This window comes from Mizuhopecten yessoensis, unplaced genomic scaffold (assembly GCF_002113885.1).
Source record: "Mizuhopecten yessoensis strain PY_sf001 unplaced genomic scaffold, ASM211388v2 scaffold10883, whole genome shotgun sequence".
NCBI lineage: Eukaryota > Metazoa > Mollusca > Bivalvia > Pectinida > Pectinidae > Mizuhopecten > Mizuhopecten yessoensis.
The window spans coordinates 30,525-42,187 of record NW_018408769.1 but is presented as its reverse complement, the minus strand read 5'-3'; positions in this window follow the sequence as shown (position 1 = coordinate 42,187).

Genomic DNA, 11,663 nt, shown 5'->3' with positions numbered 1-11,663 from the left:
GAGGTTTACACATTATACTACAGTGTCGTACTTATATAACGTATTAAAGTGTACACATTATACTACAGTGTCGTACTTATATAACGTATCGAGGTTAACACATTATACCACAGTGTCGCACTTATATAACGTATCGAAGGGTGCACATTATACTACAGTGTCGGACTTATATAGCGTATCGAAGTGTGCACATTATACTACAGTGTCGTACTTATATAGCGTATCGAGGTTAACACATTATACTACAGTGTCGTACTTATATAACGTATCGAGGGTTACACATCATACTACAGTGTCGCACTTATATAACGTATCGAGGTTTTCTCATTATACTACAGTGTCGTACTTATATAACGTAGCGAGGTTTACACATTATACTACAGTGTCGCACTTATATAACGTATCGAAGTGTGCACATTATACTACAGTGTCGTACTTGATTTTCACACCTGTCATTATACCAATGTTTGTCGCTTGACCTAATGGGTTATCGTGTTGCGCAGTGGATAACGCTTTTTATCAAGTAGTATATGGTTTCTTCCCACAATGAGTTCCACTTTTCATTTTGGAGAAAAAAACTGTAAATATGCATGAGACCGTACATTAAATGACATTTCCTTTAATCTTGTAGTTGTAGCCCTAAGTTGCTGGTGGATTAGAGATTTATATATTATATTAATAGACAGAAGGCGATACCGATTACGCCTGACCAAACCGCTGACATACAACAGGTTCACACCGCAAACCGCCATCACATACACACTCGGTGCGAAATGCCGACAGATATAGCGATATTTGACGCCCTGTCGCATGTAGGCGCCGGCGTCCTGGAGTAAACCGAACCTGACTACTCCAGTCGTACACAAATACAGACCGAATTGATCACAAGGGAACAGGTGAGGCAGTGGTGTTTCATGTTAAACGGCATGGACTACTGCGTAACCATGATTTGTCAGAAAATAAGCGTATTGGTAACACGGATGGCATACGATCTGCTTCCGTGTCAGTGGGGAGGCAGCGATTATGTAGGCTTAGTGGCGAGTAAACATGTTTGGCGATATTGTCTGAGCCTAATAAAGATGTATGTCTCCATATGTATCTAGAGTACAGGTCAACTCTGTCCACGCTGATAGTCAGCAGGTGTCCGCACAATGTAAAGTACATGTATTAATGTCACACAGACATTATATGTAACCATATAATATACCCGAACACAGATATCCGTTCTGCTGTGTACGCCATCAGCTGGTAGACAGATCTTCATTAAGTATGGATGAAGCATAACATTGTAGTTAGCTTATGCTCTTGATATACATGTAAGGGGACACGAAAAAACAGTTTTACTACTACAAGAGTGAAATATTCACAAAGTCAGGACTGGTCAAGATTGCTACTTCCGGTTGCTGCTTTGCAGTAAGATTGCTTTATGTTTATCAGTCTCATATCACGTGACAGTGGTTGCCAAGTGTAGTATCACATGACAGGGGCTATGCCAGTATCGTTCGTAGGCATATTAGTCTAATATCACGTGACAGTGGTTATGGCAGAATGGTTGGTATTCAAATTAGTTTATCATCATGTGACAGATAAAAATGAGATAAGTTGGTGCATCGGTCAATTGTATATGATAACCTGATAAAAAGGGATAAAACAGTATTGTTAGTTGATACATAAGTCTATTATCACGTGAAGCGGATAAAATAGTATGGCTAGTTGCTGCGTTAGTCTATTATAACGTGAAGCGGATACATGTAAAACAGTATGGCTAGTTGCGCTGCGTTAGTCTATAATCACGTGAAGCGGATAAAACAGTATAGCTAGTTGATGTGTTAGTGTATTACATGTATCACGTGATGCAGATAAAACAGTATGGCTAGTTGCTGCGTTAGTCTATTATCACGTGAAGCGGATAAAACAGGCTAGTTGATGTGTTAGTGTATTACATGTATCACGTGATGCAGATAAAACTGTATGGCTAGTTGCTGCATTAGTCTATTATCACGTGAAGCGGATAAAACAGTATTGCTAGTTGCTGCGTTAGTCTATTATCACGTGAAGTGGATACATGTAAAACAGTATGGCTAGTTGATGCGTTAGTGTTTTATCACGTGCAGCGAATACATGTAAAACAGTATGGCTAGTTGATGCGTTAGTATATTATCACGTGATGCAGATAAAACTGTATGGCTAGTTGCTGCGTTAGTCTATTATCACGTGATGCAGATAAAACTGTATGGCTAGTTGGTGTGTTAGTTTATTATCACGTGACGGGGATACAACTGTATGGCTAGTTGCTGTTTTAGTGTATTATCACGTGACGGGGATAAACAGTATGGCTAGGGGGTGTGTTAGTCTATTGCCACGCGACGGAGATAAAAAAAAACTGTATGGCTAGTTGCTGCGTTAGTCTATTATCACGTGACTCGGATAAAACAGTATGACTAGTTGGTGCGTACAATGTAAGTCTTTTATCACGTGACGGAGATAAAACAGTATAGCTAGTTGGTACGTAAATCTATTATCACGTGGCAGTGAAAAACAGTATGGCTTGATGGTGTGTTAGTCTATTATCAAGTGACAGTGAAACGAGGATAAAAATGTATGGCTAGGTGGCGTGTTCGTGGTTTGGTGAGTGTATTGTAGTGGGAGAGGAGACTGTAACTGTACATGTATGGTTAGATGTACATGTAACCATTACAAGATGCTGGAACGGTGTGACTATGGTACGAGTGTCTTGTACTTCTATGGATGTGCACTGGAGCCCTACTGTGTCGATGACACAATTCAGAACTGGATTATTGTTGATAAAAGGACGGTAGCGTGCTAGATAAGTAGTGTAGACCTTAACCATGGATGGAGACCAGCACAAGCGTCATTACAATTCGATCAAAGACATGAGAAACGCCAAAATGCACCAAATTACAATGATATTAGTTAGTATTGTTTGTAGCGTGATCCCTCCACATGTCATCTCACACAAACATGTTAAAATATATTAATTATAGTTAACGCAATATTCTTTTATATTTTCATATCCGGAAACTAGACAAATATGTAACTGTCCATTGGATTTAACAACACGCGAGCCTATTTATCCACTATATAAACCAACTAACTGCTTTTCGGGATTTACTACTATGAACCGAAATGGGTAGTAAGACAATGCGGACCTCACGTTTGACTCTCGTTTGACTCTCGGTTGTTTGGGCGTTTCACGCTTGAAATCTTCAGTCACAGGAAAATGCATGAGCTTTGGGCTGTTCCATCAGTCGAACATTCCAGTGAATCTTGGTGGGATTATCATATTTCAATGTTGTTATTATTTTGTTTAAACGACAGAAAGACGTGAAAATGTAAATATAAGCTTTAACTGCTTTCAGATGCGATTCACTGCATTACAGGAATGCTTAAGTAACCTCTTTGCATGTGTGGTCAATATGTTTATATAAATAAATGATGAAATTGGTGGAAGCATAATTACAGAGAAATGAAAAAGAGCAAGCTCTTAACTTAGTTCACGTACAAATGTGCATTTTTATAAATGTGTAGGTCGCCTTTACTTTAAACTGAATAAGCTTCACAGTTAAAATATAAATTTCATTCAAAATAAGTCGATATTAGTATAAAATATCAATAATATACATCGTATATGCTGAGGTTGACTATCAGTTGATAAAAAATGACTTCCATTTTGAATTATTCCGCATGAAAAGTTTTTTTCCCCCAACTAAACATCTGGATGAGTTTTAATATGAGTCTATGCGAACTTCCATTAAGAACAGTAAAGCAATAACAATAACAATATATTGTCCCTGATCTTTATATGATGGACACTTTTCTACGTGCTTTGGACAACATGTTGTATATACCAAAACATCGAACTTATCACAACACAATTTATTGATAATTATCCGTTACGCTTATGTTCGATAACAAAATAACTAAGTGGACAAAACATAATATACAAACGGGCTCGTTACATGATTTTCTGGAATAATAGAAAACAAATCATCCTGATATCATGTGATATTTAAAGATAATGTCAAGAAAGCAACAGTAGTACGCAGGTACGCGATACATGCCCATTGGCTAACTATAACACACACTAACAAAGATGTAAGGTAAACGTTCACATGTAACTGGATGTGTATAATTTAACAAAATTAATGGTCACCCCTACACCCCGAACTGAGATTTGATGTAGACTCAAGTCGATGTGATAAAATAATTGTCTGTGCAACACAAAGAGAGAGAAAAAACAACATTTTTTTAATCAAACACATCCTCTAGTGCAAGTAAATATTCGGGGCGGCCTGTTGATCTTTGTGATTTCGCCACACCGATACGTTAGGATAGGCAAATACCCTCAAGCATTTCCATGAGTCTGCTGACGGCAGACAACCGGAAGTAGTCAAGGGTCTCAATCATTTCCAATTAAACACGCGCAGATTCTGGCCGAAAATAACGAAAGCTATTCTGTTTGGAGATTTAAATTCTAAATTTAGTTTCCCTTTAATAATGCCTGAATATTAATAACAAACAACGTTCTCCAGCGTGAAACAGTAATCCATATTGTCAGCGCGCGTGTCCCGGCCATTACAAGTCCACGTCAAAACGTCAACATTCGTCAGTCTTTACGGTTTCCATGACTTCTGAAGTTTACATTGGGTACATATTTACAATGTCCCATTCAACAAGTGGTAGTCACAAACCTTATGGAACATTTACAAAGGACATTTGTGGATCAATAATTGACTATCCGGTAGCACATAACCATTTAAGGCGGGCCTTACTCACGAGTGGGAGGCACCACAGATAGGTTGATCTTTCTGCCTTGTAGATTGAATAAAATGTGTGTCCTTTATTCTTTCTAGTGGGGCTTCGTGGTTTCTTTAAATAATTCCTAATTATTACCAGATACTAAGATACACCGACGATTTTATTCTAACTATAGGACTGGAAAATCGTCCCTCGTTTTTATATCATATTTTGAACAAATGATGATACATGCACTTTTATCAATGAGTTAAAGGATTATTTTTATTTTAATCCACCTACAATTGAATATTAAAGCTATTCTGGTTTGATACAAACCTGTAATCTCGATGTTGTAATGTTAATAGCATGTTAAGGCGCCTACATGTACTGGTACAATGGTACTTTTACCGTTCGTACCCAGCACGTGGCCTGATACGTTCCCCAGGCCGTGACTCCACCCTCTGCCTGGTGCGAGACACCACAGCGAAGGATAGTTAGTTCTCCACACGGAATCTGACTCAGGTCCAGCACAATTGGATAAATGTGGAACTTCCATATTGCAACGAAAATGTCATCGTACTCTTGTTTCCTTTGCCTCAGCACGAGTTGATATTTAAAAATCAGGTAAACATAGCGCGTCTCTGTAAGACATAAACAACATTGCGAATAAAGCCGCCCTGTGCTCGAACGATTCATTTCGTTTTCTAATTATATTGTGCCATTGTATGGTAACTTACTCAATAACATTGTACGGTGATCAACTCAAACGCATCGTATGGCAATTAACTCGATAGCATTGTACGATTACTAACTCAATAACATTGTACGGAAATTAACTCACTACCATTGTATGGTAATTAACTCAATACTACTGTATAAAATTAACTCATTATCATGTTATGGTACTGTGATTATCTCGATAACATTTATAGTAATTATCTAAAGATGATTGCGTGTACGGTAATTTCCTCAGTAACATTTTGTGTAACTGTAATGATAAATGTTCAGAAATCTCAGACTGACGTTTCATGCTTGTATGTTAATATGTACACTTCATTGTGTTTGACGGTACTGTGTAGATTATTGATAAGTATTTATGGTACTATGTAGTCTATATGACAGGTGTTTCACAGTGTTGTGCAGAGTGTATGATAAGTGTTTCACGGAATTGTGCAGACTATATGATAAGTGTTTTACGTAATTGTGTAGATTGTATGATAGATGTTTCACAGAATTGTGCAGACTATATGATTAGTGTTTTACGTAATTGTGTATACTGTATGATAGATGTTTCGCAGTGTTGTGCAGATTGTATGATACGTGTTTCACGGAATTGTGCAGACTGGATGATAAGTGGTTCACGGAACTGTGCAGACTGTATGCCACGTGTTTCACGGAATTGTGTTGGCTGTTTGATAGCTGTTTCAAGGAATTGTGTAGGCTGTATGATAGGTGTTTCTCAGTGTTGTGCAGATTGTATGATAAGTGTTTAACGGAATTGTGCAGACTATATGATTAGTGTTTTACGTAATTATGTAGACTGTATGATAGATGTTTCGCAGTGTTGTGCAGATTGTATGATAAGTGTTTCACGGAATTGTGCAGACTATATGATTAGTGTTTTACGTAATTGTGTAGACTGTATGATAGATGTTTCACAGTGTTGTGCAGATTGTATGATAAGTGTTTCACGTACTTGTGTAGACTGTATGATAGATGTTTCACAGAATTGTGTAGACGGTATGACAGGTGTTTCACGAAATTGTGTAGACTGTATGGTAAGTGTTTCACGGAATTGTGCAGACTGTATGATAAGTGGTTCATGGAATTGTGCAGACTGTATGCCACGTGTTTCACGGAATTGTGCAGACTATATGATAAATGTTTCACGTAATTGTGTAGACTGTATGATAGATGTTTCACAGTGTTGTGCAGATTGTATGATAAGTGTTTCACGGAATTGTGCAGACTATATGATAAGTGTTTTACGTAATTGTGTAGACTGTATGATAGATGTTTCACAGTGTTGTGCAGATTGTATGATAAGTGTTTCACGTAATTGTGTAGACTGTATGATAGATGTTTCACAGAATTGTGTAGACGGTATGACAGGAGTTTCACGAAATTGTGTAGACTGTATGGTAAGTGTTTCATGGAATTGTGCAGACTGTATGATAAGTGGTTCATGGAATTGTGCAGACTGTATGCCACGTGTTTCACGGAATTGTGTAAACTGTATGATAGGTGTTTCACGAAATTGTGTAGAATGTATGCTAAGTGTTTCACGGAATTGTGTAGACCGTATGATAGGTGTTTCACGGAATTGTGTTGGCTGTTTGATAGCTGTTTCAAGGAATTGTGTAGGCTGTATGATAGGTGTTTCACAGTGTTGTGCAGACTGTATGATAAGTGTTTCACGGAATTGTGTATACGGTATGATAGGTGTTTCACGAAATTATGTAGACTGTATGGTAAGTGTTTCACGGAATTGTGCAGACTGTATGATAAGTGGGTCATGGAATTGTGCAGACTGTATGCCACGTGTTTCATGGAATTGTGTAAACTGTATGATAGGTGTTTCACGAAATTGTGTAGACTGTATGCTAAGTGTTTCAAGGAATTGTGTAGGCTGAATGATAGCTGTTTCACGGAATTGTATAGACTGTATGAGTTGTGTTTCACAGTGTTGTGCAGACTGTATGATAAGTGTTTCACGGAATTGTGCGGACTGTATGATAAGTGTTTCACGGAATTGTGTATACGGTATGATAGGTGTTTCACGAAATTATGTAGACTGTATGGTAAGTGTTTCACGGAATTGTGCAGACTGTATGCCACGTGTTCCACGGAATTGTGTAAACTGTATGATAGGTGTTTCACGAAATTGTGTAGACTGTATGAGAGGTGTTTCACGGAATTGTGAAGGTTGTATGATAGGTGTTTCACAGAATTGTGTAGGCTGTATGATAGGTGTTTCACTGAATTGTGTAGGCTGTATGATAGGTGTTTCTCAGTGTTGTGCAGACTGTATGATAGGTGTTTCAGGATATTGTAAAGACTGTAGGCTGTGTTTCACGGAACTGTGTAGACTGTATGATAGGTGTTTCATGGAATTGGGCAGACTGTATGATAAGTGTTTCACAGTGTTGTGAAGACTGTACGATAAGTGTTTCACGGTGTTGTGTAGACTGTATGATAGGTATTTCACGAAATTGTGTAGACTGTATGAGAGGTGTTTCACGGAATTGTGAAGGTTGTATGATAGGTGTTTCACAGAATTGTGTAGGCTGTATGATAGGTGTTTCATGGAATTGTGCAGACTGTATGATAAGTGGTTCACGGAATTGTGCAGATTGTATGCCACGTGTTTCATAGTATTGTGTAGACTGTATGATAAGTGTTTCACGGAATTGTGCGGACTGTATGATAGGTGTTTCACGGAATTGTGTATACGGTATGATAGGTGTTTCACGAAATTGTGCAGACTGTATGATAAGTGGTTCAAGGAATTGTGCAGACTGTATGCCACGTGTTTCACGGAATTGTGTAGACTGTATGATAGGTATTTCACGAAATTGTGTAGACTGTATGAGAGGTGTTTCGTGGAATTGTGCAGACTGTATGATAGGTGTCTCACAGAATTGTGTAGGCTGTATGATAGGTGTTTCACTGAATTGTGTAGGTTGTATGATAGGTGTTTCATGATGTTGTAAAGACTGTAGGCTAAGTGTTTCACGGAACTGTGTAGACTGTATGATAGGTGTTTCATGGAATTGTGCAGACTGTATGCTAAGTGTTTCACAGTGTTGTGAAGACTGTACGATAACTGTTTCATGGTGTTGTGTAGGTTGTATGATAGGTGTTTCACGGAATTGTGTAGACTGTATGATAGGTGTTTCACTGAATTGTGAAGGCTGTATGATAGGTGTTTCACAGTGTTGTGCATACTGTATGATAGGTGTTTCACGATATTGTAAAGACTGTAGGCTAAGTGTTTCACGGAACTGTGTAGACTGTATGATAGGTGTTTCATGGAATTGTGTAGGCTGTATGATAGGTGTTTCATGGAATTGTGCAGACTGTATGATAAGTGTTTCACAGTGTTATGAAGACTGTACGATAAGTGTTTCACGGTGTTGTGTAGACTGTATGATAGGTGTTTTACGGTATTGTGTAGACTGTATGATAGGTGTTTCACGGTATTGTGAAGACTGTATGATACGTGTTTCACAATGTTGCGAAGACTGTATGATAAAAGTTTGACGGTATTGTGTAGACTGTATGATAGGTGTTTCACGGTATTGTGTATACGGTATGATAGGTGTGTCACGAAATTGTGCAGACTGTATGATAGGTGTTTCATGGAATTGTGTAGGCTGTATGATAGGTGTTTCATGGAATTGTGCAGACTAAATGATAAGTGTTTCACAGTGTTGTGAAGACTGTACGATAAATGTTTCACGGTGTTGTGTAGACTGTATGATAGGTGTTTCAAGGTATTGTGAAGACTGTATGATCCGTGTTTCACAATGTTGTGAAGACTGTATGATAAGTGTTTCATGGTGTTGTGAAGACTAGATGATAAAAGTTTTACGGTATTGTGTAGACTGTATGATAGGTGTTTCACGATATTGTAAAGACTGTAGGTTAAGTGTTTCACGGAACTGTGTAGACTGTATGATAGGTGTTTCACGGTGTTATGTAGACTGTATGATAGGTGTTTTACGGTATTGTGTAGACTGTATGATAGGTGTTTCACGGTATTGTGAAGACTGTATGATACGTGTTTCAAGGTGTTGTGAAGACTGTATGATAAGTGTTTCACGGTGTTGTGAAGACTAGATGATACAAGTTTGACGGTATTGTGTAGCCTGTATTATAGGTGTTTCACGGTATTGTGAAGACTGTATGATAGGTGTTTCACGGAATTGTGCAGACTATATGATAAGTGTTTCACGTAGTTGTGTAGACTGTATGATAGATGTTTCACAGAATTGTGTAGACGGTATGACAGGTGTTTCACGAAATTGTGTAGACTGTATGGTAAGTGTTTCACGGAATTGTGCAGACTGTATGATAAGTGGTTCACGGAATTGTGCAGACTGTATGCCACGTGTTTCACGGAATTGTGTAAACTGTATGATAGGTGTTTCACGAAATTGTGTAGACTGTATGCTAAGTGTTTCACGGTGTTGTGTAGACTGTATGATAGGTGTTTCACAGAATTGTGTTGGCTGTATGATAACTGTTTCAAGGAATTGTGTAGGCTGTATGATAAGTGGTTCACGGAATTATATAGACTGTATGATAGGTGTTTCACAGTGTTGTGCAGACTGTATTATAAGTGTTTGACTGAATTGTGCGGACTGTGTGATAAGTGTTTCACGGAATTGTGTATACGGTATGATAGGTGTTTCACGAAATTTTGCAGACTGTATGAAAAGTGGTTCTATAAATTGTGCAGACTGTATGCCACGTGTTTCACGGAATTTTGTAGACTGTATGATAGGTGTTTCACGAAATTGTGTAGACTGTATGAGAGGTGTTTCACGGAATTGTGCGGACTGTATGATAAGTGTTTTACGGAATTGTGTATACGGTATGATAGGTGTTTAACGAAATTGTGCAGACTGTATGATAAGTGGTTCAAGGAATTGTGCAGACTGTATGCCACGTGTTTCACGGAATTGTGTAGACTGTATGATAGGTATTTCACGAAATTGTGTAGACTGTATGAGAGGTGTTTCGTGGAATTGTGCAGACTGTATGATAGGTGTCTCACAGAATTGTGTAGGCTGTATGATAGGTGTTTCACTGAATTGTGTAGGCTGTATGATAGGTTTTTCACGGTGTGTAGACTGTATGATAGGTGTTTCATGGAATTGTGTAGAATGTATGATAGGTATTTCACGGTGTAATGTAGACTTTATGATAGGTGTTTCACGGTGTTGTGTAGACTGTATGATAGGTGTTTCACGGCGTTGTGTTGACTGTATGATAAGTGTTTCACGGTGTTGTGAAGACTAGATGATAAAAGTTTGACAGTATTTTGTAGACTGTATGATAGGTGTTTCACGGTATTGTGTAGACTGTATGATAGGTGTTTCACGGTGTTGTGTTGACTGTATGATAAGTGTTTCACGGTATTGTGAAGACTGTATGATGCGTGTTTCACAATGTTGTGAAGACTGTATGATAAGTGTTTCACGGTGTTGTGAAGACTAGATGATAAAAGTTTGACAGTATTTTGTAGACTGTATGATAGGTGTTTCACGATATTGTGTATGCCGGATGATTTAGTGTTTCACGGTGTTGTGTAGACTAGATGATAAATGTTTGACAGTATTTTGTAGACTGTATGATAGGTGTTTCACGGTAATGTGTAGACTGTATGATAGGTGTTTCACGGTGTTGTGTAAACTGTATGATAGGTGTTTCACGGTGTTGTGTAGACTGTATGATAGGTGTTTCACGGTATTGTGAAGACTGTATGATAAGTGTTTCACGGTAATGTGTAGACTGTATGATAGGTGTTTCACAGTGTTTTGTGGACTGTATGATAAGTGTTCCACGGTATTGTGAAGACTGTCTGATAGGTGTTTCACGGTGTTGTATAAACTAGATGATACATGTTTGACAGTATTTTGTAGACTGTATGATAGGTTTTTCACGGTAATGTTCAGACGGTATGATAGGTGTTTCACGGTGTTGTGTAGACTAGATGACAAATGTTTGACAGTATTTTGTAGACTGTATGATACGTGTTTCACGGTAATGTGTAGACTGTATGATAGGTGTTTCACAGTTTTGTGTAGACTGTATGATAGGTGTTTCACGGTGTTGTGTAGACTGTATGATAGGTGTTTCACGGTGCTGTGTAGACTGTATGATAAGTGTTCCACGGT